Source organism: Gorilla gorilla, chromosome 8 (genome assembly GCF_029281585.2).
Source record: "Gorilla gorilla gorilla isolate KB3781 chromosome 8, NHGRI_mGorGor1-v2.1_pri, whole genome shotgun sequence".
Taxonomy (NCBI): domain Eukaryota; kingdom Metazoa; phylum Chordata; class Mammalia; order Primates; family Hominidae; genus Gorilla; species Gorilla gorilla.
Genome location: NC_073232.2, coordinates 9,862,029 through 9,887,600, shown reverse-complemented (window position 1 = coordinate 9,887,600; position 25,572 = coordinate 9,862,029). Strand labels below are relative to the sequence as shown.

Here is a 25,572-nt window from a genome sequence, read left to right as displayed (position 1 = left end):
TCCGCCGGCCGTAACAAAACACCACACGCTGGGCTTACGTTCTTGCAGCTCTGGAGTCTGAGACCAGGGGGCCATCAAGGCTGTTCCTGCTGAGGGCCTCTCCCTGGCAGGCAGATGGCAGCTTCTCGCAGTGTCTTCCCATGACAGAGGGCTCTGCTGTCTCTTCTTATAAGGACACAACCTCATTGGATCAGGGCCCCACCCTTACGAACTTAACTAACTATAAATACTTCTTTATTCGAAAGAGAGCCATGGTGGGGGTTAAGGCATCAACATGAATTTGTGGAGGGACACATACATTCAGTTCCTAACACATAGTAATGCTAAAATGTCTTTTTTTTTTTTTTTTTTTTTTTTCTGAGACGGAGTCTCGCTCTGTTGCCCAGGCTGGAGTGCAGTGGCGTGATCCTGGCTCACTGCAAGCTCTGCCTCCCGGGTTCACCCCATTCTCCTGCCTCAGCCTCCCGAGTAGCTGGGACTACAGGCACCCGCCACCATGCCTGGCTAATTTTTTTGTATTTTTAGTAGAGACGGGGTTTCACCATATTAGCCAGGATGGTCTCAATCTCCTGACCTTGTGATCCACCCGCCTTGGCCTCCCAAAGTGTGCTGGGATTACAGGTGTGAGCCACCATGCCTGGACCATGTCTTTTTTTTTTTTTTTTTGAGACAGAGTCTCATTCTGTCACCCAGGCTGGAGGGCAGTGGTGTGATCTCCGTTCACTGCAACCTCTGCCTCCTGGGTTCAAGTGATTCTCATGCCTCAGCCTCCTGAATAGCTGGGATTACAGGTGCCTACCATAATGCCCAGCTAATTTTTGTATTTTTAGTAGAGACGAGGTTTCACCATGTTGGCCAGGCTGGTCTCGAACTCCTGACCTCAAGTGATCCACCTGCCTTGACCTCCCAAAGTGCTGAGATTACAGGGGTGAGCCACCATGCCCAGCCTTAAAAATGTCTTTATTTTTAAAAATACATCTATAAAATATGAATTATAAACGTGGTTACAATCTATGCTTATATTGTTTGTAATACGTAAAAAATTGGAAACATTTTAAAATCCATAAACACAAGTATCAACAAACACTTCTTGAATTCCAAATTGCTAACATTTGTTAAAGACTATCAGCAATTTACTGGCCACTAATTCTAAGTACGACTTGGATAGTAATGCACTCCTGAGATTCACAGTGTCAGAGAATCGCCTTTAGACGCCGACTTGAGCCAACCATTTAGGGACGGGATTTAATTAGAAATCAAAGAACATCAGAAACAGAAACTGGAACTTAGGGCCAGGACTTCAAGATGGGAAACAGGAACTCAAAGCTGAAGGCAGCAGGAAAAGTGAGTCACGGGCAGACACCAGGGCAGGGCGGGGGCAACGCCCAGACACGCGTGGGGCTGACAGCAGATGCCCACAGCCGGAGTTTGCCCCAGCACTGGCGCTGGCAGGAAAGGAGTGCTGTTTCCCCAGCGCTGGCTGAGTGGCAGGCACGTAGGCTATGCTGTTTCTTCATACCTACAGCAGCATTGCAACGTGAGGTCTGTCCCCACGCAGATGGGGAAGCAGAAACTTGGGGGTGACAGGGCAGGGGCGAGCTGGGGGTTGACATGCAAACCCAAATCTGCCAGCTCCAAGATCCCTCCTCCAACCTCTTCTGGGAGCCATATCCCAGGCTGATGATGTTGAATGAAGATGTCCAGGTTCTCCCTGTGGTGAAAACCAACTAACTACCTTCCCAGGAAACAGGTCTCACCAGCCAGGCCTTGAATGCAATTGTCTTACTAGGAATATTTGGACTTCCCCACCTACCATTCAGGTAACTTGATACAAACACAGCCACTGTTCGGAGGTTGGTAGCAGGTGAATGTTGAAGTTTTAGTCCTCGGCTACACCGTGACAAGTGTGTAAATAACTTATGCAGCCAATGTTCAGTACTTTACCGAGAATTCTAAAGAAACAGACAAGTCTGACCTCAAAATTCAATGTGTCTTTGGTTCATTTCTTCCTAATTCCCTTTGTTATGCACTAGTAAGACCGCTTTTTCTTTTTGAATCATGCTATTCATGTTCTTCCGTATTTTCTGCAGCCCTGTAGGGCTGTAAGGCACCCGTCCTGCTGAGGCTGCAGTGAGCTTCAATGGTGCCTGTATCAGGTGCTGGGGATAAAGCAGCGGCTCTGATGTTGTGGAGCTTATGTGGGCACCACCAAGAAAGCTGCGAAGTGGACACAATTACCCCAGAAATGCCGCTGCGCTCCCTGGGCCCTCCCGACCCGGGCCCTCCTGACCTGGGCCCCCCTGCACCTTCCCTCCACTCCATCACCCTTGCCGCTCACTGCTTCCTTCACAACCTTGTTTTAAAAATACTTTATAATGTCAGTCTTAGCTCACCCAATCACCTCTTGGAAAAAGAATTCAACAGAAATCATAGCCACTCAGAATGGAGGCTGAAAACTGGCCCTATGTGGTGGCACATGGCTGTGGTCTCAGCTCCTCAAAAAGATGAGGTGGGAGGATCATCTGGGCCCAGGAGGTTGAGGCTGCCATGAGCCACGATCGCACCACTGCACTCCCGCCTGGGTGACAGAGTGAGGCCCTGTCTCGAAAAGACAAAATGAAACACAACAAAACAAACCCTGGCCCCAGGTCATCCTCCTGCTATGTTCAAATGCTTGCTGTCCTGTGAAGAGGCTCCATGTGCATCCCACAGATAGATGGAGGTGACAGGAGGAGGGAGGCTGCTGAAGTCCCAGAATAACACACAGCAGGCAAAGTGCCCATCTGTGGTTTCAGAAAGGACTTGTGAGGCCAGGTGCGGTGGCTCATGCCTGTAATCCCAGCACTTTGGAAGGCCGAGGTAGGCAGATCACCTGAGGTCAGGAGTTCAAGACCAACCTGGGCAACACGATGAAACCCTGTCTCTACTAAAATTACAAAAATCAGCCAGGGGTGGTGGTGTGTGCCTGTAATCCCAGCTACTTGGGAAGCCAAGGCAGGAGAATCTCTTGAACCCAGGAGGCAGAAGCTGCAGTGAGCCGAGACCATGCCACTGCACTCCAGCCTGGGTGACAGAGTGAGACTCTGTCTCAAAAAAAAAAAAAAAAAAAAGAAGTCAGCTTGGACTGTGATCATCTGAAAGCTGGAGTGAGGCTGGAGGGTTCACTTCCAAAAGGCCTCCTTGGCTGTGGGCTCCTCTCCATGTGGGCCTCTCCCAGGGGTGCAGGGAGGCCTAAGACATGTCAGCTGGCTCCCCTCAGAGTGAGATTTCCAGGAGAGGGAAGTTCTTTTCTTATCTCATGGAATCACAAAATTATCAGAATTTTCCATATTTATTATGATCTCCCTGTATGGGTTCCCCACTGATTCAAAGCTGAATATGAGTGACACTTCTAGCATGGGACTGTGGGTGGAGGGACGCACATCCAAACCACATCGGTGGCATGTCAGTATCTTTCTTTCTAAAAGTGAGATATATTAACTCATCGTGTGCTACACTTTGCAGAGGCTGTTCCACTAGACAGAGAACCGACTTCCAGGACAGAGGTTCTTCTCATCTTTGGGCTTGAGTCTGTGCAAATAGGACATTCGTAAAAGAAGATCCTGGTTAAAATAAATTATTTTAGGGAAATGCATCTGACTCCGGAGAGAAAACTTGGGGGAGAGGAGGAACATGGAATCTGGTGTTGGAACCAGTGAGGGATCGGGAAGGTCACGCAATCAGGCAGCTTCAATCCCTTCTCTGCCCTCATCTTCTGGTTCCCTACAACACCCCCCATATTCTTTGACAGAATTATTTCTAACCTCTTCCATTCCTGAGCTGTCTCCATCATGGACTTCTTGTAATAAATCTAGATCTAAACAGGCAAGGGAAAAATAGAAATAGCTAACAAACATGAAAATGTGCTCAAATGCCCTTCTTAACATAGGGAATATAAATTAAGGCAAAAATAGATACCTTGGGGAATTTCGAACAGTGGAGAATGTGATTAGAATGTTTCTGAACAGTGGCACATTTGTTCACCTCAAAATTTCAACCAATGTATACTTCTCTAGGTATACTTCAAGATATACATAATTCAGATTTTTAAAAAAATGTACTGAGCCATACATGCTAGTTTGAGCCTATAATCCCAGGTACTTAGGAGGCTGAGGTGGGAGGATCGCTTGAGCCCAGAAGTTAGAGGCTGCAGGGAGCTATGATCACACCACTGCACTCCAGTCTAGGTGACAGGCTGAGGCCCTGTCTCAAACAAAACAAAACAAAACAAACAAACAAAAAAAGACAAAAAATAAAAAATAAAAAAATAACTGAAATAACAATATAGCACAACAAAAGCACTGCTCTTCTGGTAAACAGGCCATGGAACACCAGATCACCAGAGCACCAGGTGGAATTGCAATCGCTTAAAAAGCAAAATCAGGCCGGGTGCAGTGGCTCGCGCCTGTAATCCCAGCACTTGGGAGGCCGAGGCGGGCGGATCACCTGAGGTTAGGAGTTCAAAACTAGACTGGCCAACATGGTGAGACCCCCCCCCCCCCTCCCCATCTCTACCAAAAATACAAAAATTAGCCAGGCATGGTGGCAGGCGCCTGTAATCCCAGCTACTCAGGAGGCTGAGGAAGGAGAATCGCTTGAACCCAGGAGCAGAGGTTGCAGTGAGCCGAGATCATGCCACTGCACTCCAGCCTGGGCGACAAGAGTGAAACTCTGTCTCAAAACAAACAAACAAACAAACAAACAAAACAAAGTAAGCTCATGGGGAATCGGGATGCTCCCTGATTAGCTGGTCTTAAATGGGGGTTGGAGAAGGACTTCCATGAACACAATAGGTGACGACTCTGAAGAGGAGGAAGAGCAGGCTGAGTCCCCAGCACCCACAGGTGGGAGTGGGCAATGAAGTGGACACAAGTGGACACTGGCAAATGTCCGTCCTCCTCCAAGCACCTGCCTCAAGCATTTTTACAGACCCCATTGTTTCTCCACCCTATCGGTCCACCCTCATCTTCAGCAAACAACCTGACCTCCTCGTCCACAAAACTGAAGTCCGGGGCTCTGAGCTCCTGTCTGTCTTAGAGGAAGTGGGTCCCATGTCCTGGCCAACACTCGCCTCTCCAGCTGAGTCTGTGGTTTTGCCAAATCAAGATTTTAAGTCCCAACTTTCCATCCAACATTCTCTGCAGTGTTTAGGTCAACCTCTGCTTGTCACCTGCATGCAGTAATTTCTATGTGAAACATCTTTTCAAAGTCTCGCAGTGGCCTCCTGGACACAGTCTGGCATTGACCGGCCACCCCAGGATGAGACTAGCTCACACCTCTCCTGGGCTCCCGCACTTCTCCCGTCATGCCTTCTGGTCCAAATGGTTCCATTTTGTCTCTTTCTTATGTACCCCACAAATGCCCGTGCTATTTTTCTGTTTCAAAAACTTTCTTTCCACTGTGGGAAACCTGTCAGTCCTTGTTCCTCTAATGCTGCTGGGCTCTTCATGCCCACTTCAGACACTGGGGCCTCCTCTGGGAAGGCGCCCCCTCCCCCCGCCACGTTCCTGGCCCAAGACGAGCCTGGCTAACATGGCAAAACGCTGTTTCTACTAAAAATACAAAAATTAGCTGGGCATGATGGCTCATGCCTGCAATCCCAGCACTTTGGGAGGCCAAGGTGGGAGGATCACTTGAGGTCAGGAGTTTGAGACCAGCCTGGCCAACATGGTGAAACCTCATCTCTGCTAAAAATATAAAAATTAAGTCCGCGCATGGTGGCTCATGCCTGTAATCCGAGCACTTTGGGAGGCCGAGGCAGGCAGATTACCTGAGGTCAAGAGTTTGAGACCAGCCTGACCAATATGGAGAAACCCTGTCCCTACTAAAAATACAAAATTAGCCGGGCGTGGTGGTGCATGCCTGTAATCCCAGCTACTCGGGAGGCTGAGGCAGGAGAATTGCTTGAACCCGGGAGGTGGATGTTGCGGTGAGCCGAGATCGCACCATTGCACTCCAGCCTGGGCAACAAGAGTGAAACTCCGTCTCAAAAAAAAAAAAAAAAAAAAAAAAATTAGCCGGGCGTGGTGGCACATGCCAGTAATCCCAGCTACTCAGGAGGCTGAGGCAGGAGAATCGCTTGAACCCGGGAGGTGGAGGTTGCAGTGAGCCGAGATCACACCACTGTGCACTTTAGCCTGGGCGACAGAGCAAGACTCTGTCTCAAAAACAATAAAAATAAAAACTCAAGTCTCCATATATGTTGGATTAAAAACAATGTCCACTTTGCCAGTTCTCCAGGTGCTTACGAAGTCTGGTTCTCTGCCTCTTCCTGAAACATCCAGTCCTCAACTGGGGAGTCTTTCCCAAATCTCATGTCTCATCAACTCATTCCTCTTCTTTATGAGTGCTAAGGCCAGGCAAGTCATCAAGGTGCAAGTGCAGCCTTTTCTCAGGCCTAGAAGATAATTTTATGCCTATGTGCAGACAGGTGCTGTGTAGGTTAAACACCCCAGCAGATTTCTGCAAGAAATCACATGAATATAAGCTGCAGTCCCAGACATCTTAGGCCAGAGTGGTGTTAGTTTCAAAGGAAACACACATCCAACTTCAGGAAGCCGTTTCAGGGAGGCCTAGGCCTTTAATGTGGGCTTCTGCAAAGGCTGTAGCCCTAGAGAGTTATAAAATACATCACAGCAGAGTTTCTCATCTCCCCTAGAGAGGGTCTTTCCAAAATTCCATGTTCCTGCAGACCCTAAACCTCCTAACAGGCTTCACCCTTGCGGTTCCTTCGTCCCTGGCTGCTCCCTCCTGTGCCATCCCCTCCCACCAAGCCTGCACCCTCCTCGCCTGAGCGGGACTCCTTCATTCAACTCCACTGCAGCCTCCCTGGCTTCCCAGGTGGGGAGACCCAGAGCTCTTTCCTACAGCCAGGAAGGGTGGAGTCCTCTCTGACTGCTTTTTGAGCCATACGCTGTCATGGAATGTCTATGACGAATTAAAATCCTTCATCTCATTACTATGTTTTTATTGCCATAGGGAATTTAAAACATGCAAAAGCAGGGAGAAGAGTGTCAGGAACCCTGCCTGTATCCATCACACCCAGCTTCAACAATTTTCACCACACCAGCTTGTCCATTATTTCTTACGTGTCTCTACCAACTGCTTCCTCTTTAGATTATTTAGAAGAAAATCCTAAACATAATCCCATGGCATTCATAAATAACTGCAGAATGTGTCTCTACAAGATAACTCTCTATTTTGAAGAATTACAAGTTTACAGACAAATTGCAGCCACTTACATATCCTACCCTTGGATTTACCAATTAAGGTTTTGTCATGTTCTCTGAGAGAGAGAGAGAGAGAGATGTATATATAGACATATACATACAGACACACACATTCATATGTGTGTGTATATTTCACTAAACTTTTTGAGAGAAAGTTGCAGATATCTTAACCCCCCACCCCTAAATAATTCATTGCTCTCTCCTAAGATAAAAGACATTCTCTTACACAGCCATAAAACAATGAACCAATTCGGCTGGGCGTGGTGGTTCACGCCTGTAATCCCAGCACTTTGGGAGGCCAAGGCGGGCGGATCACAAGAGCAGGAGATCAAGCCTATCCTGGCTAACATGGTGAAACCCTGTCTTTACTAAAAAATACAACAAAAATTAGCCGGGCGTGGTGCTGGGCACCTGTAGTCCCAGCTACTTGGGAGGCTGAGGCAGGAGAATGGCGTGAACCCGGGAGGCGGAGCTTGTAGTGAGCCCAAATCACACCACTGCACTCCAGCCTGGGTGACAGAGCGAGACTCCGTCTCCAAAAAAAAAAAAAAGAAAAAGAACCAATTCAAGAAATTTAGCCTTGGTTAGAAGACTGACACACAGTCCATATTCAAATCCCAAACCGGCCGTAGTGGCTCACACCTATAATCCCAGCATTTCGGAGGCTGAGGCAGGCAGTTCACTTGAGTCCAGGAGTTCGAGACCAGCCTGGACAACATGAAGAAACCCTGTCTACTAAAAATACAAAAAGTTAGCCAGGTGTGGTGGTGTGTGCCTGTAGTCCCAGCTACTCAGGAGGCTGAGGCACGAGAATCCCTTGAACCCGGGAGGTGGAGGTTGTAGTGAGCCGAGATCACGCCACTGCACTCCAGCCTGGGAGACAGAGCAAGACTCCGTCTCAAAATAAATAAATAAATAAAAATAAATAAAATAAAATAAAATCCAGTAATGTTAATCACAGCGAATGTTTCCTCTGACCTCGGAGCTAATCTAGGATTGCCCATGTCGTGCTTGACTTCTCTCCTTAGTCTCCTATAATTTGGAAAACTTCCTCAAGTGTTCATTGTCTTTTATGACCTTGACATTTTTAAAGATTATGGGCCATTTGCAGAATGTCCTTCGAGTTTGTCTGATTGTTCCTCATGATAAGTTTGTGAATTTTAGCCGGAATACCATATAACTGAGGCAGACACATAGTGGTGTGGGGGAGGGGGGGTCAGGCTGCCATTATTAGTGATGCTAACGTTGATTACTTGATTCAGATGGGGTCTAACATATTTGTTCACTGTAAAAATACTCCTTTCCCTTTGAAATTAATAAGCAATAAGCAATTAATAAGCTTTGAGGTGGTGTACATAATCTATATCCTCAACAGAATTTCACCCAATGATTTAAGCATTCATTTGTGATTCCTGCCAGAATTCTGGTGGTTACAAGATAGTGATTTTTAAAATAATTCTGGCCAGGTGTGGTGGCTCACATCTGTAATCCCAGCATTTTGGGAGGTCGAAGTAAGCGGATTGCTTCAGCCCAGGAGTTCGAGACCAGCCTGAGCAACACGATGAAACCTCGTCTCTACAAAAAATGCAAAAATTAGCTGGGCATGGTGGTGCATGCCTGTAGTCCTAGCTACTTGGGAAGCTGAGGCGGGAGGATCACTAGAGCCCAGGAGGTCGAGACTGCAGTGAGCTGGGATTGCGCCACTGCACTCCAGCCTGGGTGACAGAGCAAGACCCTGTCTCCAAAAATAAAAATAAAAAAATCTCTTCTTCATATATTAGTCAGCATTTTACTGTAAAGAAGAGCTTTCTTTTTTCCTTCCTCATTGCTACTATTTTTTACTTACCCACTCACGTATATTTCTTAGTATCTGTAAAAGCTCATGCGTTCTTTTTTACTCACAGTATTCAAATGTATTACCACCATTCTTCATTTTAATACTTCCACCTAATTTGCCTAGGCCAGTTCCTTATTGTGTTTCTACTGGAGTGGCTTTTGTGGCTGGAGATACTCCACAGCAAAACCTTCTAAGGGTCTTTCTTGCCTCATAGTAAATCTGGTTTTTTGTTGTTTTTTTGGGGGGGACAGTTTCACTCTTGTTGCCCAGACTGGAGTGCAATGGCACGATCTCGCTCACTGCAACCTCAGCCTCCTGGGTTTAAGCAATTCTCCTGCCTCAGCCTCACGAGTAGCTGGGACTACAGGCGACCGCCACCACACCCAGCTAATTTTTTTGTATTTTTACTAGAGACAGGGGTTTCACCATGTTGGCCAGGCTGGTCTCGAACTCCTGACATCAGATGATCCGCCCGCCTCGGCCTCCCAACATGCTGGGATTATAGGTTTGAGCTACTGCGTCTGGCCTGCCTCATAGTAAATCGTGACTCACTGCCTCCTTCTTTCCACCTGTGTCCTTCTCGTGGATGGTTTGTCTCTGGCCCTGGCTTAGTCATCGTTTTCTGGTTCCTTCTTAAGTTGGCTTGGACCCCGCTTGTGAGCCACCCAAACACTCTACACAGCCTCACCTCACCCTCCATCCCTCATCCTCACCCTCCATCCCTGGTTACCTGCTTCTCATCTGTGATGCTCCCCTGGTCTCTGCAACATTAGCAGTCCCTGAGACCGAGTAGGTACTCAGTGAATATTTGTTTAATCAATGGTCAAAGGAATAGTCCTAAATCATCAAAAATAAATTTTTGAGCAGTGCGGCTACACTGTGGAGAAGTAGTGTTTATTTTTTCACAGAAAATGCTTGGGGATAAAATAAAAGAATGTTCACCTGTAATCCCAGCATTTTTGGGAGGCCGAGGCAGGTAGATTACTTGAGGTCAGGAGTTGGAGACCAGCCTGACCAACATGGTGAAACCCTGACTCTACTAAAAACAAAAAACAAACAAACAAAAAAAACAACAAAAATTAGCTGGGCATCATGGTGCATCCCTGTAATCCCAGCTACTCGGGAGGCTGAGGCAGGAGAATCACTTGAACTCGGTAGGTGCAGGTTGCAGTGAGCCAAGATTGTGCCACTGCACTCCAACCTGGGAGACAGAGGGAGACTCAAAAAAAAAAAAAAAAAAGAAAAGAAAAGAAAAAAGAAAAAGAAAAGAATGTTCTCAGACACCAGTTGAAATGTAGGCCTCTGCTAGAGAAATACACATTGCTGTATCTGTTTGGGAGAGACTTTGTCCCAAGATCACTGCCCTCGCTGCCTCTGCCCTTGAGGCCTGACCATTTCTTTGGGATGACAGTAGTGTCAGCTGAAAATTGTATGATGTGATGTAGCTCAACAGAGCTACAAACAAGTGCTAATAATAGGGCCCAGAAGGAAAATCAACTGTCTAAAACACTTCAGTGGTTGACATTTGGGTTGTAACTTGAAAAATAAGCGAGATTCCGCCAGAAGGAGACATCCAAGTACAGGAAGCACATTTGAGGCCAGGGGACTCACATCCATTAGGACCTAAGTGCTCAGGCTCCAAAAGAATGCCGCCCTCGACTTCCAGAGCAGTGCAGCGTCTGGAGCTGGGGCACCTCTCCATTTCTTTATATAGGACTGTCCACACTATGAACTGTGGACTTACCTGTCAACTGTGCAGTCTGGAGTGTAAAGTCTGTATTTTATTCAAGTGTAGACTCAACTCCCTCAATACCTTCAAAAATGCTCGGAAAGTGAGTGTGATTGGAAGGTAAGGATGTCTTAGGATAAGGCAGGAAAGGAAACATAGGGGGCTGGGCTGAAGACAGGCTGGGACTAGCGTGTGAAGGGTCTTCTTTCCACAGAAGAACTTGGACTTTATCCTCCTGGGCAGGCAACAGGGAGCCGGTGAAGGTCACATTGCAGGAGGATGGTGATGAGGCTTTTTAAGGAAACGTGTGCTGGCACTGTGAGTAATGGACTGTAGCAGAGACCAACCGCGACGCCACTGAATCAAACCAGGTGAGCAGTAACAACAGCAAAACCACTGGGGGGAGGGGGAGAAGGAAAGAGTTTTTAGGTAGGATTGACAGAATTTGTAACCACTTGACATGGGAAATGAGGGAGTATCTGATCATGGTTTGAGAAATTTATACTAAAGTTTTAAAAAACTGATCTTGTCTAAGGAGAAATGCCATGAAAATGTATTTCATGTTATAACCTCACATCTCAAGGTGAAAATGGATATTTCTTCTGAAACACAGGTTTGAAAAAAAGAAGATCATGAGGGAACAAAAAGCCCAGTTCTGATTGTTGGAAAGGATTACACAATACGAAGGGAAAGAACAGATGGAATTCTTTTAGTTTTAGTTTTAGTTTTTTTCTTTTTCTTTTTTTGAGACAGGGTCTCACTCTGTCACCCAGGCTGGAATGTGGTGGCACAATCACAGCTCACTGCAGCCTCAACCTCAAGCAATCCTCCCATCTCAGCCTCCTGAGTAGCTGGAACCACAGCCATGCACCACATGCCCGGCTACTTTTGTATAATTTTTTAAAGAAATGGGGCTTTGACATATTGCCCAGACTGGTCTTGAACTCTTGGCCTTGGGCGATCTGCCTGCCTTGGCCTCCTAAAGTGCTGGGATTACAGGCATGAGCCACTGAACCCATCCCATTACTTTCTTTTGTAATAGGTAAGACATAGATGTCTGCTGGAATGTAGACATACACAAAAAAGATTGAAGTTTAACCTACCAGCCGGGAACGGTGGCTCACGCCTGTAATCCCAGCACTTAGGGAGGCTGAGGCAGGCGGATCACGAGGTCAGGAGATCAAGACCATTCTGGCTAACACGGTGAAACCCCATCTCTACTAAAAATACAAAAAATTAGCTGGGCGTGGTGGCATGCGGCTGTAGTCCCAGCTACTCCAGAGGCTGAGGCAGGAGAATCACTTGAACCCGGGAGACTAAGGTTGCAGTGAGCCAAGATTATGCCACGGCACTCCAGCCGGGGTGACAGAGGGAGAGTCAGTCTCAAAAAAAAAAAAAAAAAGTTTAACCTACCAATTTTGGGGCAGAATTCCTAGACTTATACCACATCAATGGCCCTAGCAATGTTATGAACCAAGAGTAAGCTCCTGTAGGTTATCCGTGGAGGTAAAGGAACCAGGCACCTAAGCAAGGACACTATGGCCTACTGGGCAGGGCAGGTTGTCCAGGTAAGCAAGTTTTCTGAAATATGTACATGCTTTTAATATTAAAGGAAATCTGTCTTATGTCGTTAAATGTTCTTTAAAAACATTACTATGAATATAATTATTTAACTTGCAAATTCCCTTAAAGCTAGGATGCAACAAGGTTTCATAAAGAAGGCACCCAACCTTGATGTTAACAGTCTACCCACTATGGGAAGCCGGAGAGGCTTTCTTCCAAAATGTAGAATTGTCAGCATTTGAACGCTGAGTACGAAAAATTATAAGCACAGGCTGGGTACACCGGCTCCCATCTCTAATCCCAGATTTTGGGGGCCCAGGACAGCACTCTGAGCTGAGAGTGCAGACCTGCATAGAGCAAGACCCTGTATCAAAAAACAAAATTAAAAAAGCAGTCGTAAGCACAGGTACACGGTTAACCATGAATATGGTATCCCTGAAAAGCCGTTTTAATGGGGGAACAAACCTAATTGATAATACGTGTATATGTAGCCAATCAGAGCAGAAACCAGAAAATCAGGCAGCAAGCTTAAGGGAAACGCAACATACTTTGTTTGGTTTCCTTTTCTTCCATAAACTGATCAAGGGTAGGTAGAGTATGCTGCTATAGTTCGGAGTCGTCACCATCCTCACGGAAACGGCAGGAGTGTGAACGCCTCCCTGAGCTACCAAGAGCATCTGACTCGTTGCAACGTGGGCCCGAACCCAGCGCCTCTAGGAAACGTGGGGCCGGGGCCTTGATCCCAGGTGTGGAGTTGGGGATTCCGGGGCTGAACCGAGGCCTTGGTTAGGGGTGTGGGGAGGGGGTTCGGGGCAGGGCCGGGGCCTTGGTTACGTGTGTAGGGTGGGGAGTTCAGGGCAGGGCCGGGGCCTGGGTCCTGGGTGTGGGGTTGGGACTTCGGGGCCGGGACCTTCGTCTCAGGTGTGGGGCGGGAGTTCGGGACAGGGCTGGGGCCTGGGTCCCTGGTGGGGCGTTCGGGGCAGTGCCGGGGCCTTGGTCCCGGGTGTGGGGTGGGAGTTTGGGGCAGGGCCGGGGCCTGGGTCCCGGGTGTCGGGTGGGGAGTTCCGGGCAGGGCCCGGACCTTGATCCCAGGTGTGGGGTGGGAGTTCGGGGCAGGGCCGGGGCCTGTGTCCTGGGTGTGGGGTGTGGCATTCGGGGTAGGGCTGGGACCTTGGTCCCAGGTGTGGGGTGGGAGTTCGGGGCAGGGCCGGGGCCTGGGTCCTGGGTGTGGGGTGGGGTGTTCGGGGCAGGGCCGGGACCTTGATCCCAGCTGTGGGGTGGGAGTTCGGGGAAGGGCCAGGGCGTGTCCTGGGTGGCCAGGGCCGGGGCTTGGGTCCCGGGGATGGGATGAGGGGTTCGGGGCAGGGCCGGGGCCTTGGTCCAGGGTCTGGGGACAGGCTAGGGCCGGGGTCGCCATCCGTCCTGGGCGGCGGGCAGGGGTCTTTAAGGGGCGCACGCGGTAGCGGAGGACCAGGGCCCAGCCCTCCGGAAGTCAGGGCCCACACGGCCCCCCAGCGTCAGGCGCTCTGGTCGCGCCGGGGACGGCGGGCGGGGCGGACGTGCGGCGTGCGCGGGGCGGGGCGATGTGCGCGCACGCGCCAATCGCAAGGCCGCGAGCAGGGTGTACGCGCGGAGAGGCCAAGAAGGCGGCGGGGCGGGCCGAGCGTCGGGTGCGCCCAATCAGCGCGCCGCAACACCATGACGTGAGGCTCTCCCGGGGCTGAGCGCCAGTCCGCGGGACCGGCGGGTGAGTGCGCGAGTTCAGGGCGCTGGGCGCGGGTCCGCGCGGGGGCGGGACTTCCGCGGGGCCCCGGAAGTGGGAGCTGTGTGTTCTCATGCGAACGGGAAGGAGCGTTGGGGCTCTGGAGTCCCGGGGTTGAGACATTTTCGGGCCCGAAAGGGGAAGAATCCGCCGCCGCCGCCGCCGCCAGCTCGCGCCCGCCCTCTCCCCTACCTCCGGCCCGGCCCGGCCCGGCCGCGCCGCCTCTCCCTGCCGTCTCTCTCCTCGCCGTCCCCGCGTGTGGCGCGGCCGCCGGGCCCCGGGGCTGAGGCGAGGAGCCCGCGGGCGGCCGGTCGGGCGGGGCGGCGGCGCTGACAGGTGAGGCACCCTGGGCCGCGGCGGGCGGTCCCTCCCGGCCCAGCTCGGACCCGCGCCGCGCCGCCTGTCACTGCGCCGCCATCTTCCCGGAGGACGCGGCCGCGGCGGGCAGGGCCGGGCCTGGGCCGGGGCCGGGGCCGGGGCCGGGGCAGGGGCAGGGGAAGGCCGGGGCCGGGTTGAGGAGGACCGGGGCTAGGGCACGGGAAGGGCCAGGGCTGAGGAGGACCGGGGCCAGGGCCAGGAAAAAGCCGGGGCTGAGGAGGACCGGGGCCGGGGCAGGGGAAAACTGGGGCTGAGGAGGGCCGGGGCCGGGGCAGGGGAAGGCCGGGGCCGGGGCTGAGGAGGACCCGTTGAGGCGAGGCGGGAGTCGACGGAGCTGGGTGCCCGGAAGACCGGGCCGGGGTCAGGGTCGGGAGGCCGGGGTTGGGCGAAGGCCGGCGAGGACGGGGGTCGGGCAGGGCCTGGGCGGGGCCGGGGTCGCGGGCCGCGAGCGCCCCCAGGCCGGGCGGGCGCCGGCACCCGCAGTGCGGCGCCAGCCTTGCCACTCGCCCCTCGGTCCCGCCGGAGCCCGGATAGGCGGCCGTGCGGGTGCGGGGCGGGACGGGTCATCAGGGCATCGCATTCCTTTAGAACCAGGAAGTTGGGATCCTGTTGCTCGGTGTGTGTTTGGAACGCTCCTGTTTTCCTGTTGATAGACTTGAGCAGAGGTGGATCTGAAGGAGTTAAAAAAATAAAGTCAGATGTGAAGATTGCCTGTGTTGGTCTTGGGGCTGGGATACACGGGCGGCAGAGGAGCCATCGGAAAGCTGCTGCACCTGCCTCTCAGGGTGCGCTTGGGAACGTGAAGAGTCTTTCCGTCTCAGTGCCGTTGTGCGTCGAAACTTCATGCGAATGTAATTTTGCTTTTCCCCTTATTTTTACGTAAAACGTTCTTAAAACTTGGCTGAGATGAAACTTGAGAAAGCTAACTGTAGAAAACTACCTCCTATTTGGCTTTCGTTTGAGATTCTCTAAGTGGATGCCCAATAACTTGTCTTAATAGTAAATTGGAAGTTTGAAGTTTTGGATAACTGAGAAAACAGGAAGGTTTTCCTTGACAGGGCAGTGGAGTTTGTAAGTATAAACAGTATGCGTGAGGCCTTTTTCTAGAGGTAAGAGCAACTCCAAGGTGAACATTGAAGGGGACAGAGAAGTTATTTTCCCTTTCGAAAGTTTTTTTCTCTTAGTTTCAGTTGTTTGAATATTTAAATGCACTTGAAATAGGTGCTAAGTTGTAGTTTGTGAAGACCACAGTGGGGAAGAGTGGTGTCCTGTTTTTTCTTGGTGGTCAGGTGGTGTGTGCAGTGTGCAATTTCCATACTTCCCCAACCTGCCTGGCGCCCCTCATTACAGTCAGGGTAATTTACAGAAGTTGAAATGGTTGTGGCTTTTCAGTTTTTTCTCCTTGTATTTAATATGCTGAAAGGCAGTTTTGTAATCAAACCATGTAAGAAATAGCTTAATTGAGGTTTGCTAAGTGAAATGCGTTCCGAAAGGCATCAGATTAACAAGCTTATTATTTAATCATAAATTTAATTTGTGTACTTATCTTTGAAACTTGCATTGGTTAGAAATAAATTTTATCCGGTATTTTGAAAAGTTAATGTGAGTTGAGTTGACTTATTTATATGAAACAAAGGCATGGCTTATTCATTAGAAGTTTCCCTCGTGTTGCCTACATTTTCTCAATTGTAACAGGGGGATGATGATTTCTTAGGACTGTTGTAACACAAACATGGAAATGTTGTCTGGTTTTGGTATTTTTACTATTACTGATTTTTTCTTCCCCCCCGAGTTGGAGTCTTGTTCTGTCACCCAGGATGGAGTGCAGTGACACGGTCTCAACTCACTGCAACCTCCACCTCCTAGGTCTTCAAGTTATTCTCCTGCCTCAGCCCCCCGAGTAGCTGGGATTACAGGCACGTGCCACCACACCTGGCTAATTTTTGTATTTTTAGTAGAGACGGGGTTTCAGCATGTTGCCCAGGCTGGTCTCGAACTCCTGGCCTCAAGTGATCCACCTGCCTCGGCCTCTCAAAGTGTTGGGATTACAGGAGTGAGCCACCGCGCCCAGCTTACTGAATTTTTAAAATATTCTACCTTGTAGCTGTCAATCTATTAGCAGAAAGTTTTGTTTTTGTTTTTGTTTTTTTGTTTTTTTTGGCTTGTTTACACATGTATCTGGGCAGAGAAAACAGCTTCTGAGCACAGAATGCATATTTGGAGAAAGCAGTTCCACTATTTTTGAGTAGGAACCAGACAGAAAAAAAGATAACATGGGTACTATTCTGTAGAAGAGTAGCTGAAATTAAGTGGCAGCAAATTCAGGGAGAAATGTAATTTGGTTTAATGTTCGGGAAGATTGCCATTTTTAAAAGTGAGATTTAAAGAATTTATTGAATTTAATGCAATTTCCATAAGTAAGCACAAGTTTTGACAAGTATATATTTAAGCTGTTTTTATGAAGCAGTCTTCACATTATCTTAAAATGTAGTTCTAAAATACGTGCAGGCTGGGTGAGGTGGCTCATTCCTGTAATCCCAGCACTTTGGGAGGCCTAGGTGAGTTTAGGAGCCCAGGAGTTCACCAGCCTGGCCAACATAGAGAGACCTCATCTCTACCAAAAAATCAAAAAATTAGCCAGGCATGGTAGCTCACACCTGTAGTCCAGCTGTTGGAGAAGCTGAAGTGGGAGGATCGCTTGAGCTTGGGAGGTTGAGGCTGCAGTGAGCCATGATCCTGCCACTGCACTCCATCCTGGACAACAGTGAGACCTTGTCTCCCCCCACCCCCAAAACATGCAAATTGGGACATCAAATTGTTAATGGTGTTTACAATGAACAGTGCCTTCAGGTAGCTGCAGCTACTCTACATAGATTTGCAAGTTTTTGTAGTGATAGGCTATGGTAGATGTTACCAGCCAAGGAGTGGCTGACAAACTCCTTTCACTGTCATTTCATTGTCATGTTAAAATTCATATTTTCCGTCAAAATAGTGATAGCTAGGATTATAATCTAGGTCTTCCAATTTTAGTAACGTGTTGTCTATGTTAGGGCCTCTCGAAGTTGTAAAAAAGCTATATAGATGTGTTACCATCAATCGATTTCATTTGTTTTTATCCTAGTGTTAAAGGTACAAGTTTTTTTTTTTTCTTTCCTGAGGCGGAGTTTCACTCTTGTTGCCCAAGCTGGAGTGCAATGGTGCGTTCTTGGCTCACTGCAACCTCCGCCTCTCGGGTTCAGGTGATTCTCCTGCCTCAGCCTCCTGAGTAGCTGGGATTACAGGTGCGCTCCACCACGCCTGGCTAATTTTTTTTTTTTGTGTATTTTTAGTAGAGATGGGATTTCACCATGTTGGCCAGGCTGGTCTTGAACTCCTGACCTCAGGTGATTCGCCCGCCTCGGCCTCCCAAAGTGCTGGGATTGCAGGCGTGAGCCACGGCGTACCCGGCCAAAGGTACAAGTTTTAAATATGCTTTTATCATGCATACAGTACTCTTATAGATTCTGTCAGATTTAGGGATATTCTTTTCAGATTGATAAATTGCACAAAAATCTTGGAGTATATTCTTGTAATTTCTTCTACAAAATTTTCGAAACAACCTTTTTCCAATGGGGAGAAGATATGAACACTGAAGTCATGTTTTTGGAAAATACCTTGTTAAAAACAGACACTGCTGTAAGGGTTTCCTTGCTTATGCTCTTTTGTAGAACTTTATTGATGTGAAGAGTTCTCCTTTTTCTGTAAAAGCTTATTTTAGAGTACGAAGTAAATGAGGCACTCAGAGAGTTAACCTCATCAGGTCTGAGTTTAGTTCAGTTTAAACTTTTTGCTCTTATGCTTGTTGATATCTTTGTAACTACTCTACTTCTAGAGTTATTTTGATTGGAAAATGAATTCCTTTTTTAGAACATGGAATTGTAAGGTAGAAAACTGCTAGGTTCTCAAAAGAAGGGAGATAAATTCCAACTTGAAAGTTTTTTCCCCTAACGTTCTAATGCTTTGTTTTTCCTGTGTGTAAATGCCTTCCTTAGGAACAAGGAAAATTATTAACTCAGCTGTGTTTCCTTCCCTTCTCTTTCTCACTGCCCCCCCGCCACCCCATACCTTAATACCTTTTGTCCCTTCAATGCCTTTATAAACTCTGTCTTCTCATAGTTTTTCTGGTGAAGCTGTCATGGCTCCTATTTCAACCATAAAGGATTTGCAGTTCAGTGATGCTACTGGTTTTACATCTTCTTTCCCATCAACCCCATTGCCCTGGTTAGGAGACCTAGACCATGGAGTACATTGTAATATTGAAAGTATTTCATGTTTAACACAATTTTTTTTTTTTTTTTTGAGACCGAGTCTCGTTCTGTTGCCCAGGCTGGAGTGCACTGGCACGATCACGGCTCACTGCAACCTCTGCCTCCAGGGTTTAAGCAATTCCCCTGCCTCAGCCTCCTGAGTAGCTGGGACTACATACAGGTGTGTGCCACCACACCCGGAAATTGGGTTTCACCGTGTTGGCCAGGCTGGTCTTGAACTTCTGACCTCAAGTGACCCATCTGCCTTGGCCTCCCAGAGTGCTGGGATTACAGGCGTGAGCCACTGCGCCCGGCCATGTTTAACACAAATTTGAAAGCGTACTGCTTAGTTTTTTAGGGGGAGTATGATAATTATAGAGATGAGACTTGATCTTTGCTGAAAATGTTCTTTATGAAGTCTGATGTGCATAAATTTGCCCAATAAAATGCTCTTTTATTTACACAAATCATTTTAGTCACACTGTAGCCAGAGTGTGGCATAGCCTGATGGCTGGCCTCTTTTCAGAAACTCATCAGACTGCCCTAGGCCTCGCCCTGTGTGTGCTTCCACTTCTGTGTCTTCCTTCTTGCCCTGCCCCACCTTTTAATCAGGACCACGCCTTCCTCTCCTACCTTGGTGTTGCAAACGTTGTAGCCATTGCTGTTGGTAGATTCTTTGACTGAAATTGAATGTCCACCTCCTTTAAAAAAATTTTTAAAATATTTACTTAGCTCCTTAAACCATCCTTAAAAAGATATTTTAGGAGTCCTCCAGACTGCTTTGTGTTAACTTCTGAGATTATGCTTCTCTGTTTCTGTAGCAACTAAGTGTACCTTTGTGTTACTTAGCACATAATTAATGTAAGCTCCTTGTGAGTGAGATTCTCTTTTTATGCTTGTCACCTCTGCCCAGCCCAGGGACTGGTAAACTGTAGATGTTTAGTGAAAGTAATTCAAGTAAAGAGATAAGAATGCTCAAAGACATCTCCCACCTGTGTTCCAGAGAAATTGTTTGCTGATTGTATACCTGCACATTTCTGTAAACAAATAGGAAAATCTTTACTCAAAAAGCATACATGAGAAAGTTTCTTATAGAGCATAAAAGTTATATTTACAAGTTTTTAACTGACTTTTCATAGCTACATTTAGCGCATAAAGTATTTTCAGATAGAGTAATTTAACCACATGACCTTTAAATTATACTGTTTCTCGGTCTTTAAAAACGTGCCCTCTTTCGGCCGGGCACTTTGATTCATGCCTGTAATCCCAGCACTCTGGGAGGCCGAGGCGGGTGGATCACCTGAGGTTAGGAGTTGGAGACCAGCCTGGCCAACATGGTGAAACCCTGTCTCTACTAAAAATACAAAAATTAGCCAGGTGTGGTGGTGCGTGCTCGTAATCCCAGCTACTTGGGAGGCTGAGGCAGGAGAATTGCTTAAACCCGGGAGGCAGAAGTTGCAGTGATCTGAGATCACACCACTGCACTCCAGCCTGGGCGACAGAGTGAGGCTCTGTCTGAAAAAAAATGAAATAAAATAAAATAAATAAATGCCCTCTTTTTGATAGTCGTAGAATTTCTTACCTTTATTTTGCTTTAAAATAAAAACATCATGTTAACCCAAAATGAAACAATTGCAATATTGAAAATGTATCTTTTAAACTTTAGTGGATGTTTTTCCATTTTTTATTTTCTGTTAAGTATTGCTAAAGGGCCTGGCATAAAGGAGGGCCACTGAGAGGTAAGAAAAGGGTTCATTTTCTTCCTGTGGCAGGTGTTCTGACCAGTTGAACACTAGGGATGCAAAGATGAAAGGCAACAGGATTTTTCTGTAAGGCCCGTCATCCAGCAGGAATAGGAAAGTACATTGTTCTATGTAAAGCCATAGAGACTGGCCTCTGGAAGTGGCTGGCTCTCAGCTGCGTGCTTCTTTGGATAGTCTGCTATAACAGTCACATATATTATGGTGTATCCTGTCCTGCACTCTCCATGTCTCCCCTTCTTGCTGTATTTTTTTCATAGTATTTATGACACTATAACATACCATATAATTTACTTACTAATTTATGTATGGCCCGTCTTCTCATACTTGAATGTAAACTCTTATGGGATCAAGATTTATATTTTGCTCCTCAGTATGAACCTAAGCCTTAGAACAATATCTGGTACATAGCATGCGCTAAATAGTTGATGAGTAGATCCCAGTATGGTGAACAAGAGGGATAGATTGCCATCTCTTGGAGTTTGCTGTCCATTGAGACAGGTGGACAATCACATAATCCAATAAGAAAGTGCAGTGCACTGAGATCCGGCCTGGATGGGAGGGATCAGAAGGCTTCCATGAGGTTGTGATGGTGGCACCGAGATTGGAGGGATGGTGGTGGAGTGAGAGGTCAGCAGAGAGAATTACCTGTGTAGTGCCCCAAGTGGGAAGATGCAGAGTGCTTTGAAGGAACTAGTGTGAACAAGGCTGAAGGAAGAGAACGTGGCTGGGAGGTAGGTGGAGAGTTTTATTTTACAGAGCTTGGGAGGTCCCATATAGGTTGATTATTTTGCCCTTTATCCTAAGACCAGTGGGAAGCAGTTGGAGGATTTTATGTCATAGAATTGTCTTTTTTAAATGATTCTGCTTTGCAGAGTCATGTGGAAGCAGGGGGTGGTCACATGTGGGTGTTACTGGGCGGCAAGGTAGGGAATCTCTTTCTTCTTGTGTACACCTCTCTTCATAGTTGAAAAGGCCAAGCCCCAGTCTAAATGAGACCAGCCAGCTTCCTTAAAATCCCTTTAATTTGTATTACATATGATCGTGTATGTTTAAAAAATATTTTATTTTTTTGAGACAGTTTGTGTCACCCAGGCTGGAGTCCAGTGGCATGCTCACAGCTCTCTGCAGCCTCGACCTGGGCTTGAGCGATCTTGCCACCTTAGCCTCCCGAGTAGGTGGGACCCATGGGTGCATGCCACCACACCTGGCTAATTAAAAAAAATTTTTTTTTTTTGTAGAGGTGGCAGGTCTCACTATGTTGCCCAGTCTGGTCTCGAATTCCTGGGTTCAAGCAGTCCCAGAGTGTTGGGATTACAGATGTGAGCCATTGCACCTGGCCTAAAAATGCTTTAAAAATTGTTTATAAAATATGTCTTAAATTTGCTAATATTTGCCAGTTGTTTAAAATATATTTGTTATTTCAGATAATTTCAAACATGCCTTTTTTAGGAATGTCTCTGAAAAATGAGAACATTTTGTTTTCACATTTCAGAGCTTTGTTTTTATTGTCAGTGCTCAAAATACAGAGATGAAAACCTAGTGATCAATTTGGTATAGATTTACAAATTGCTTCAGTGATTGTTATCTGTTAACATGTTGAACATTCTCTTTTTAAAAATATCAGGTCCTTTAAAATTTTATTTAAAGGTGGCTTCATGCTCTTCTGAGCATTCTTTTTCTTTACCTTTGTTGATTACATATTTGTATTTCATTGTTGAGATTATCGTCTGTGTAATTTTTGCCTTATCAGTCAGAGAATACCAGTAACCTTTAGGAGGCATGTACAGATTTTTTTTTTTTTTTTTACTGGGTCCATAAAGGAGGAAAGTTCGGTCAGGTTGGGGAGCAGTCACACTTCTTCCTGAGAGGTAACAAATACCAGGCTCTCCATCTGGAGGAGGGGTCAGTAAATCACGTTTGCAAAGGAAAAGATGCGGTAATTGGTAGGATTCAGACCTGTGCCGGGAAACCCCAATGGATTTCTAGTTCATTGCTTTAACCATTCAGTCCTGACTTTAAAAGTAGACTTGAAGTCCCTATGGGAAGTTACCTTCTAAAAATCTAGACATTTGAAAGGATGAAAGCATTGTCTCTTGTGCTTTTAGGAGGTTAAAAACATTTAAACCACTGATAGAACACTGGCATTTAGTGTTTCTTGAGTACTGTAAATACAGTAGCTTACTGTGAAAGTCTTTTTGGGTGGACTTCTGTCTGGCATGATTTGTTTTTTTTTTTGAGGTGGAGTCTCACCTGTTTCCCAGGCTGGAGTGCAGTGGCGCAGTCTCTGCTCACTGGAAGTTCTGCCTCCCAGGTTCACACCATTCTCCTGCCTCAGCTTCCCGAGTAACTGGGACTGTAGGCGTGTGCCACCACGCCCAGCTGATTTCTTTGTATTTTTAGTAGAGACGGGGTTTCACCATGTTAGCCAGGATGGACTCGATCTCCTGACCTCAAGCAATCTGCCTGCCTTGGCCTCCCAAAGTGTTGGGATTACAGGCGTGAGCCACTGTGCCCGGCCTGTGTAGCATGATTTTAAGTTCTATGTTCCGTATTCCTCTATGGTTAATATCCATACCTCCAGTGATACTTGTTATTTATTTATTTATTTATTTAACAGACGGGGTCTCATTCTGTTGCCCAGGCTGCGGGAGTGGAGTGCAGTGGCGTGGCCATTGCTCACTGCAGCCTCCAATTTCTGAGCTCCAGTGATCCTCCTGGCTATTTAAATAATAATTTTTTGAGACATGAGGTCTTGCCATGTCACCCAGGCTGGCCTCAATCTCCTGGCCTCAAGTGATCCTCCAGCCTCAGCCTCCCAGGTTGCTGGGAATATGAGTGTGAGCCCCTGTGCCTTGCTCCATTGACAGTTGTTACCAGGCTAGATTGCTAGTTCAGGTTGCCTTTCAGTGGGTCACTTGGAGCAGGGGTCCCTAACTCCCAGGTTGTGGACCCGTACCCATCATGGCCTGGTAGGAACTGCGCTGCACAGCAGGAGGTGAGCAGCAGGGTGAGTGAGCATTACTGCCTGAGCTCCACCTCCTCTCAGATGAGCAGTTGCGCTAGATTCTCATAAGAGCTCAAATCCTACTGTGCACTGCACATGCAAGGGATCTAGGTCGCATGCTCCTTATGAGAGTCTAGTGCCTGATGATCTGAGGTGGAACAGTTTCATCCTGAAAGCATCCTCCTCACCACCCCCCACCCCCTGACCCCTCCGCTCTGTCTGCGGAAAAATTGTCTTGCATGAAACCTGTCAGTCCCTGGTGCCAAAAAAGATTGGTTACCGCTGACTTGGAGTACTGACCATTGTGAAAATGAGTAACTGATGAATCAGCAGTAGTTGCTTCTTCACGCTGTCAGTGAAGACCAAAGAATGAATATGGGAAGCAGTATTACCAGTGTTGCTGCGTGTGCACGTGGCCTTCAGTTTTTCACTGCTCTTCCCATTTCTTTGTACACACCGATGAATTTAATCTCTTCTGCCGAAATCATTATTCTTTAGGGCTCAGTACAGGAGAGTTAAACCTAAGCATGAAAGGACTGGAAATGGGACGTAGAATTGCCAAATAAACTGTAGAAGCACTGAGGCACTTAAAAATGTCCATGACCTGGAGAAATTCCAGTGAAGAGTAAACTTTTGCAGCGTGCCTTAGGATTCCGAGTGACCACAAGTTTTATTGTCTTTCAGGCAAGGCCACACAGATTCTTGGCATACTATTTCCTGTAAGTCCAGAATTTTGGAAGTGTGTTGGTCATTGTGGTAGTCCTCCCGCGCCCCGCCTCCCCCTGCCAACCTTACAGGAAAGAAAGAGGTGGTAGTTGTATTCTGTTATTGAGAATAGGTTTTTCATGAAATCACATGAAGTTACAGCTCAGCATAAATAAGTATAGCCTAGATGTTTTCCCAAAATCGTTATATGGCCACAAATTGTATTAGATAATTATATGAGCAAGGCAAATAAATGCTGGATCATTAACTTCCAGTTTTCTTTCTTTCTTTCTTTTTTTTTTTTTTTTTTTTTTTGAGATGGAGTTTCACTCTTGTTGCCCAGGCTGGAGTGCAATGGTGCGATCTCGGCTCACTGCAACCTCCACCTCCTGGGTTCAAGCGATTCTCCTGCCACAGCCTCCTGAGTAGGTGGGATTACAGGCATGCGCCACCACGCCTGGCTAGTTTTGTATTTTTAGTAGAGACAGGGTGTCTCCATGTTGGTCAGGCTGCTCTCGAACTCCCCACCTCAGGTGATCCGCCTGCCTTGGCCTCCCAAAGTGCTGGGATTACAGGTGTGAGCCACCATGCCTGACCCTTAACTTCCAGTTTTCAATTTGATGTTGGGAGGTGTTGTTAGGTAAATTTATTGTAAAGCATATATTTACGAAATGTTTAATAATAATAATAGTGAACATAACATTTAATCAGCCTTAACCCAGTTGCATGGAGTGTTTTCTTTTTATCAGTTCCATCGTTATCAGTCTGGAATTAAAAGACTGAAGGAACCTTTAGTTCTTTTTAATTCCTTTTTTTTGAGACAGAGTCTCACTTTGTCCCCCAGGCTGAAGTGCAGTGGCTGTATCTTGGCTCACTGCAATCATCACCTCCTGGATTCAAGTGATTCTCGTGCTTCAACCTCCAGAGTAGCCAGGACTACAAGCACGTCACCATGCCCAGCTTATTTTTATGGTTTTAGTAGAGACAGGGTTTCTCCATATTGGCCAGGCTGGTCTGCAACTCCTGGCCTCAAGTGATCTGCCTGCCTCGGCCTCCCAAAGTGCTGGGATTGCAGGCCTGAGCCACTGTGTCTGGCCTGATTAATTCTTAATTCATAAAATGTTAGGTGTGAATTAAATAGTACTTTTGAAGTAAGATGTTTATATTCTAAGACTATGAGTTTTGTTCTACGTTATTTTGTCAACTGAGATTTGGTAACTAGTTTGTGAAAATAATTGTCAGATAAACAGTGTAATATTGCAGTTGCAGTCTTAGGA

General features: G+C 47.3%; 1 protein-coding gene and 1 long non-coding RNA gene across 4 annotated transcripts in view; one reads left to right on the top strand and one right to left on the bottom strand.

Moving 5' to 3' along the window:
• Nucleotides 1–3,135: 3,135 nt before the first annotated feature.
• LOC129525024 (uncharacterized) lies at nucleotides 3,136–14,188 on the bottom strand. Its single transcript, XR_010135139.1, has 4 exons — nucleotides 12,946–14,188; nucleotides 10,850–11,230; nucleotides 3,804–3,856; nucleotides 3,136–3,570 (listed from the first exon to the last, which is right to left on the bottom strand). It is a non-coding gene; the product is annotated as an uncharacterized lncRNA (long non-coding RNA).
• Nucleotides 14,189–14,216: 28 nt separating this feature from the next.
• LARP4B (La ribonucleoprotein 4B) overlaps nucleotides 14,217–25,572 on the top strand; it is a 124,442-nt gene continuing 113,086 nt past the window's right edge. For 2 of the 3 annotated variants that reach the window (XM_019035006.4, XM_019035004.4), the window contains exon 1: nucleotides 14,217–14,495. The gene's annotated coding sequence lies outside the window, so the exon portion shown is untranslated. The remainder of the gene's footprint in view (nucleotides 14,496–25,572) is intronic. The other variant, XM_063709836.1, reaches the window with a different exon arrangement.